Source organism: Ochotona princeps, chromosome 17 (genome assembly GCF_030435755.1).
Source record: "Ochotona princeps isolate mOchPri1 chromosome 17, mOchPri1.hap1, whole genome shotgun sequence".
In the NCBI taxonomy this organism is placed as follows: domain Eukaryota; kingdom Metazoa; phylum Chordata; class Mammalia; order Lagomorpha; family Ochotonidae; genus Ochotona; species Ochotona princeps.
The window spans coordinates 21228099-21235236 of record NC_080848.1 but is presented as its reverse complement, the minus strand read 5'-3'; the positions used below and the strand labels follow the sequence as shown (position 1 = coordinate 21235236).

The window sequence follows — 7138 nt, the reverse complement described above, 5'->3', positions numbered from 1 at the left end:
AAAACGAACCTTGTGGGGTTTTTTTATTTATTTATTTATTTTTTTTTATTATAAAGTCAGATGTACAGAGAGGAGAGACAGAGAGGAAGATCCTCCATCCGATGATTCACTCCCCAAGTGACCACAACTGCCGGTGCCGTGCCGATCTGAAGCCAGGAGCCAGGAACTTCTTCCAGGTCTCCCACACGGGTGCAGTGTCCCAATGCATTGGGCCGTCCTCGACTGCTTTCCCAGGCCACAAGCAGGGAGCTGGATGAGAAGTGGAGCTGCCGGGATTAGAACCAGTGCCCATATGGGATCCCGGAGCGTTCAAGGCTAGGGCTTTAGCCACCAGGCCATGCTGCTGAACCCTAAAATGAATCTTTAAAAACAGTTCATTATGGGGCCAGTGCACTGGCTCAACAAGCTAATATTCTGCCTTACAGTGCCAGCATCCCATGTGGATGCAAGTTCTAGTCTCACAGCTCCACTTCCGATCCAGCTCCCTGTTTACAGTCTGGAAAAGCACAGGAGGATGATTCAAGTCTTTGGGGCCCTGCAACCACATGGGAGACCTGAAAGAAGCTCCTGGCTCCTGGCTTTGGATCAGCTCAGCTCTTTAGTTGTTGTCATTTTGAGAGTGAACCAGTAGATGGAAAAGATTTTTCTTTCTCACGCTCTTTCTCTGCTTCTCTCTGTTAACTTTAGCTTTCAAATAATAACAAAATGAATCTTTTAAAAATGGTTCATTAATTTTCAAGATTAGGCAGAAATTGATTAAAAAGTAAAGAATGAAAAGGTCAGAAACTCAGGCATATATAAAGGTAGAGTATTAGCGAAACCTCAGGCTTACATAAATAAAGATAGAGTATTAGCGAAGGAATGAGTGAAGGCAAAATAAAAGCTTGTTTTCTGGGACTGGTGCAACGATGTAGCTGGTTAATCCTCCACCTGCAACATTAACACACCATGTGTACCATAGCTGGGCCTGGCGGCGTGGCCTAGCAGCTAAAGTCCTCGCCTTGAACGCACCAGGATCCCATATGGGCACCGGTTCTAATCCCGGCAGCTCCACTTCTCATCCAGCTCCCTGCCTGTGGCCTGGGAAAGCAGTCAAGGACAGCCCAAAGCTTTGGGATCCTGCACCCACGTGGGAGACCCATAAGAAGCTCCTGGCTCCTTGGGCCCGGCGGCGTGGCCTAGCGGCTAAAGTCCTCGCCTTGAAAGCCCCGGGATCCCATATGGGCGCTGGTTCTAATCCCGGCAGCTCCACTTCCCATCCAGCTCCCTGCTTGTGGCCTGGGAAAGCAGTTGAGGACGGCCCAGTGCATTGGGACACTGCACCCGCGTGGGAGACCCGGAGGAGTTTCCAGGTTCCCGGCTTCAGATCGGCGCGCATCGGCCCGTTGCGGCTCACTTGGGGAGTGAATCATCGGATGGAAGATCTTCCTCTCTGTCTCTCCTCCTCTGTGTATATCTGGCTGTAATAAAATGAATAAATCTTTAAAAAAAAAAAATTGAAGCTCCTGGCTCCTGGCTTCGGATTGGCTCAGCTTTAGTCATTGTGGCCACTTGGGCAGTGAGTCAGTGGACGGAAGATCTTCCTCTCTGTCTCTCCTCCTCTCTGTATATCTGACTTTGTAATAAAAATGAATAAATCTTAAAAAAAAAAAAAACATGCCATTTGTACCATAGCTGCTCCACTTCCAACCCAGGTCCCTGATAATAAGTTGGGAAACTAGTAGAAGATGGCCCAAATCCTGGGCTGCTGTACTCACAGGGGAGATGTGGAGGAAGCTCCAGGTTTCTGGTTTTGGACCGATCCAGCTCTAGTCGTTGTGGCCATTTGGGGAGTGAACTAGTGGATAGAAGATTTCTGTCCCTCTTCCTCTGTGACTCTGCCTTTAAAAAACATTTTTAAAACTTTGTTTGTTTTCCTCGCCTTTTTAAAATACATTTATTTACTTTTCTTTAAGAGGCACGTTTTACAGAGAGAGAAGGAGAAATATAGATTATCTTCCATTTGCTTGTTCACTCCCCAAATGGCCACGACGCCTAGAGCTGAGCTGATCCAAAGTTGGGAGCTAGGAGATTCTTCTGGTTCTCTCACATGGGTGAAGGGGCCCAAAGCCTTGGGCTGTCCTCTGCTGCTTTCCCAGGCCATAAGATGAGAGCTGGACTGAAAGTGAGGCAGCCAGAACATTACCAGTGCCCATATGGGATCCTGGCACCACAGGGAAGAGGATTAGCCTGATACGCTATCATCCCAGCCACTTTCCTTGTTCTTAAATGATTTAACTAATAGCAATCTTTTTTCAAAATTGTGTGTGTGTGTGTGGTTGTGAGAGAGAGAGCAAGAGTTTGCTTTTGTGTAAGCGAAGCAAATGATAGCAATGACGCAAGAAGTGGAGGAAAAGGTATAATTAAGCTGTTAGTATCAAGTACTTGCACTGCTCATGAACAGGTACAGTGTTATTGCAACCTGAACTTGAATCAGCCCTAAATGCATAGAACAAAGTCCAGAACAACCACTAGGAAGGAAGCAAGACTGATAAGCTTAGAAAAGAAAGACAGAAGCACATAAAATGCTCAGTTGAAACCCCAGAAGGCAAAAAAAAAAAAAAAAGAGAGAGAGAGAGAGAGAGGTAAAAACCAGACTAGATAGAGAGCAAGGGCAGTTAGCAGAAAGTAACAATGTAGTAAGTGTTGATTCAACTGGATTAATAATTTCTGTAGGTCCTCTGAACAATGACTCCACCAGCTAATCTTTCCCCTTTAATCACCAGGATCCTATATGGGCAACAGTTCATGTGCTGGTTGGTCCGCTTCCCATCCAGCTCTTTGCTTGTGGCTTGGGAAAGCAGTCGAGGGTAGCTCAAAGCCTGGGATCCTGCACCCATGTGGAAGATCCAGAAGAAGCTCCTGGCTCCTGGTTTTGGCTCGGCTCAGCTCTGGCTGTTATAGCCACTTGGGGAGTGAATCAGCAAACGGAAGATCTTTTCCTCTCCTCTCTGTAGATCTGCCTTTCCAATAAAAATCTTTAAAAATAGTCACTATAAGCATCAGTGATCTAAACACACCAATTAAAATACAGATTGTCAGAGTGGAGAAAAAATACGTCCTAACTGTGTATTATTTCCAAGAAACTTATTTCAAATGCAAGGACACATATGAATTAGAAGCAAATTGATGGACCAAAGACATACTATGCTAACAGTTATCAAAAGAGGGTGGAAGTAGCTGTGACAATTTCATACATAAAAGGAAGTCATCAGGGAAAAAGAGGCGGATTACATAGAAGGACTGAATTTTCAAGAAGACGAGACAAATTCTTAATGTGCATGCAACTAACACAAGTATCAAGATACAGCAAGCAAAAGCTAATTACAATTTAGGGCACCTGCCCAGCAGCTAAGACATAGCTTAGAGCACCGGCACCCCCTATGAAAGTGCTTGAGTTCAAGTCCTGACTCTACTATTTGGGTTCAAATCCTAACTCCCCTATCAATTCCTTTTCTCTGCTAATGTGCTCCCTGAAAGGCAGCAAGTGATGCCTCAGTACTTGTGTCCCTGCCACTCATGGAAAAGACACAGACTAACTTTCTGTCTCCTGGCCTTGACCATGTTGGATACAGTGAGGAACGAACTAGAGAATGGAAACTTTCTCTGTTTCCCTGTCTCTGCAATCTGCATAAATGAATAAACAAAAGCTTTCCAGATGAATGGAGAAAATTAAATATGAATTAGGTGATGGACACGGACTTATTCCAGTTTGGTTATATAATGAGGTTATATCAGAAAACATACGTATGCTTAAGTATTTAATGATGAGAAGTATACACTTATTTAAAATGGTGGATTGTACGGTGGATTGTACGGTGTGTGACTTGTATCTCTATACATCTACTTTTTTTTTTTTTTTTTTGCCAGTGCTGACTGTATTTCAAGTCGTCATGGCGGGGTATTGGGAAAAGTTTTCAATTAGCAATAATCGCGCCTCAGATAAATCTCATTGGCTATGATATTGCCACTGTGCAAAGCTAATACATCTACTTTTTTTTTTTTAAGATTTATTTTATTTTTATTACAAAGTCAGATATACTGAGAGGAAGAGAGATAGAGAGGAAGTGGAGCTGCCGGGATTAGAACCAGCGGCCATATGGGATCAAGGAGAGGACCTTAGCCACCAGGCCACACTGCCGAGCCCAATACATCTACTTTTAAAGGTCACTTTTAAAGCATCTCTAGACACAGAGATGCTTTTGGAAGACAGTCTGCTGATGGCTATCAAGGAAGAACCCCAACTGTAGATCACACTGGTACTAGTGGGTGACAGTGGGGGAGGGATGCCAGGAAGGAAGTTGGCCCAAAAGAAAGACACCTGCCTGGGGGGCGGGGTTTGAGGTCCACACACGCACATTCCACACCCACCAGGATCCCATCAAGTTCAACATCTGGGACACAGGTGGCCAGGAGATAGCTCCCACATGCAGACTCCGCATGCCCTCAGAATGTTTGATGTGACTCCTAGAGTTGCTTACAAACATGTGCCTAACTGGCACGGAGATCAGGTGCCCATCTGTGAAAACATCCCCATTGCATGGTGTGACAACAAAGTGGATACTAAGGACAGACAAAGGAAGGCAAAATCCTCTGTCTTCTACCAGAAGAAGAATCTTCAGTTCATGGCGTATCTCCCGAAAGTAACCACAGGTTTGAAAAGTCTGCCTGGGGCCCGGCGGCGTGGCCTAGCGGCTAAAGTCCTTGCCTTGAACGCCCCGGGATCCCATATGGGCGCCGGTTCTAATCCCAGAAGCTCCACTTCCCATCCAGCTCCCTGCTTGTGGCCTGGGAAAAGCAGTGGAGGATGGCCCAATCCCTTGGAATCCTGCACCCACATGGGAAACCTGAAGGAAGCTCCTGGCTCCTGGCTCCACATCGGCACAGCACTGGCCGTTGTGCTCACTTGGGAGTGAAATCACCAGACAAAAGATCTTCCTCTCTATATCTTCTCCTCTCTGTATATCTGACTGACTTTTATTTTATTTTAATTGGAAAGGTAGATTTATGGAGAGAAAGAGAAACAAAAAGCTCTTCCATTCACTGGTTCATTCCCCAAATGGCGGCAATGCCTGTAGTTGAGCTGATCCAAAGCCAGAAGCCAGGAGTTTCTTCAGGGTCTCTCACATGGGTAGAGGGTCCCAAGGATTTGAGTCATAAGCAGGGAGTTGGATGGGAAGTGGAGCATCCAGGACATGAATCAGCACCCATGTGGAATATCAGTGCTTGCAGAGAGGATTAGCCATTTGAGCCATTGTGCCGGCCCTTTTTTTCTACTTTCAAATATAATTCCATCACAGTATTTTCATTCAAAATCAGAATCAAATTGCATTTTAAATATCTTAAAAAAAAAAAAAAGCTCCTGAAGTTTTGTTTTTGATTTTGTTTTCCTTGTGGGGGTGGAAGGAGTTGACAGGCTGATCCTAAAATTATATACAGGAAATACAAAAGCCAAGAATAACAAAGACAATTTCAAAAAAGGTGCAACATTAAAGCAGCTCATATTGGCAAAGCTATACCTAAATAGACCAACAAGACATGGTAAAGAAATCAGAAACCAATAAATGGTGTGGGGAAAGAATGAGCTTTTTAGTAAATGATGCTGGTTGAATTTGCCATTCAGGTGGAGAAAATGAGCATCAGCTGTTACCTCACCGTGCACAGGAACATTGGGCTTGGATGAAGTGGCAATCAGTGTGAAGGACAGGGTAGATATTTGTGGCAACAGTTAAATCACTACTTGGGATGCCTTCATCCTCTCAGTGCTTGGTTTAAGCCCCAGGTACACTGCTTCTTTAAAACAAACAGGATTTGTTTTATTTGAAGATTTATTTTTGGTTGTTGTTTGAAAGGTGCATTCTACAGAGAAAAAAGGTCTTCCGTTCACTGGTTCACTCCTCAAATGGCTACAACAAGTGCTCAGAGCGGAGCTAATTTGAAGCCAGGAGCCAGGAGCCTCCTCTGGTTCTCCCAAACACGTACAGGGTCCCGATGACTTGGGTTATCCTCCACTGCTTCCCCAGCCTATAAGCAGCAAGCAACCAGGACACAAACCAGCACCCATATGGGATGTTGGCACTTACAGGCAGAGAATTAGCATGATGCCACTGTGGTTGCCCCTCACTATTTATTTGAAAGGCAGAGTTACAGGGAGAGAGGGAGAGAGATTTTCCATCTGGTTCACTCCCCAAAAGGCCATAACAATTGGCCACAACAGTCAGGGCTAAGCTGGACTAAAGCCAGGAACCAGAAGCTACTTCCCAAGAACTTAAGCCACCCTCTGCTGCTTTCCCAGGCCATAAGCAGGGAGTTGGACAGCATTGCTTTCAAAATAAATAACGTTCTTAACACTGGCTAAAATAAGTGAAGAAAACAAAAGTTTTCCCATTAAACAGAGTGGCAGAAGGAAGAACGAAAGTAAATAAGCAGCATTTGGCCACTGCCATGGACGGAATGTTTGTACCCTCCCCCCATTCCCGTCCCTACCATGTAGAAGTCCTGACCCCAGAGAGATGATGTTAGGAGGTGGGGCCTGTGTTGGCTATGAGGGCTTGAGGATTTGGAGTCCTTATCAACGGGAATAGTATGCTTTAGGAAGAAACCCCTGGGAGCTAGCTCTACAGCCCTCTTGCTGCCCAGCGTAGATATAGAGAGGAGCTAGCCCTCTGTGGTCCGGGAGAGGGGCCCTACTGCAGCCCAGCCAGGCCTGATCCGACTCAGACGTCCAGATACATGAGAAGTGAAGCCCTCTTTTTCCCGGCCAGCCCAGTCTCCGTGGCTTTGCTGCAGCAGTCCAAAGGAAAGTAGCTGCCACCATGCTGTGCACTCCCAGCCAAGACTTCCATGGGCGCCAGTCAGAAGGGGGCCTGTTGTCTCAAGGCACCTTTCCACAAAGCACTCATGGGCTACATGGTGGGAGAAGGAGAGGACCTTGATAGGAAGTGGCCCTGGAGTTAACACTCTCCAGAGGGGAACCAGCTGAGTTCTTACACCCCCGGGGCCAGTGCAGCAGGAAGAACACAGCATGACTGCTGCGATGTTCTTGTCCCACGTGCCACTTCAGTACAGTAACCAGAGGACAGCAGGCAAAGCCAGACCA

At 45.9% G+C, this 7138-nt stretch overlaps 1 pseudogene; it reads right to left on the bottom strand.

The window, feature by feature from the left end:
• Nucleotides 1-3890: 3890 nt before the first annotated feature.
• Nucleotides 3891-4021, bottom strand: LOC131482455 (U4 spliceosomal RNA; annotated as a pseudogene).
• Between the last annotated feature and the right edge of the window lie 3117 nt (nt 4022-7138).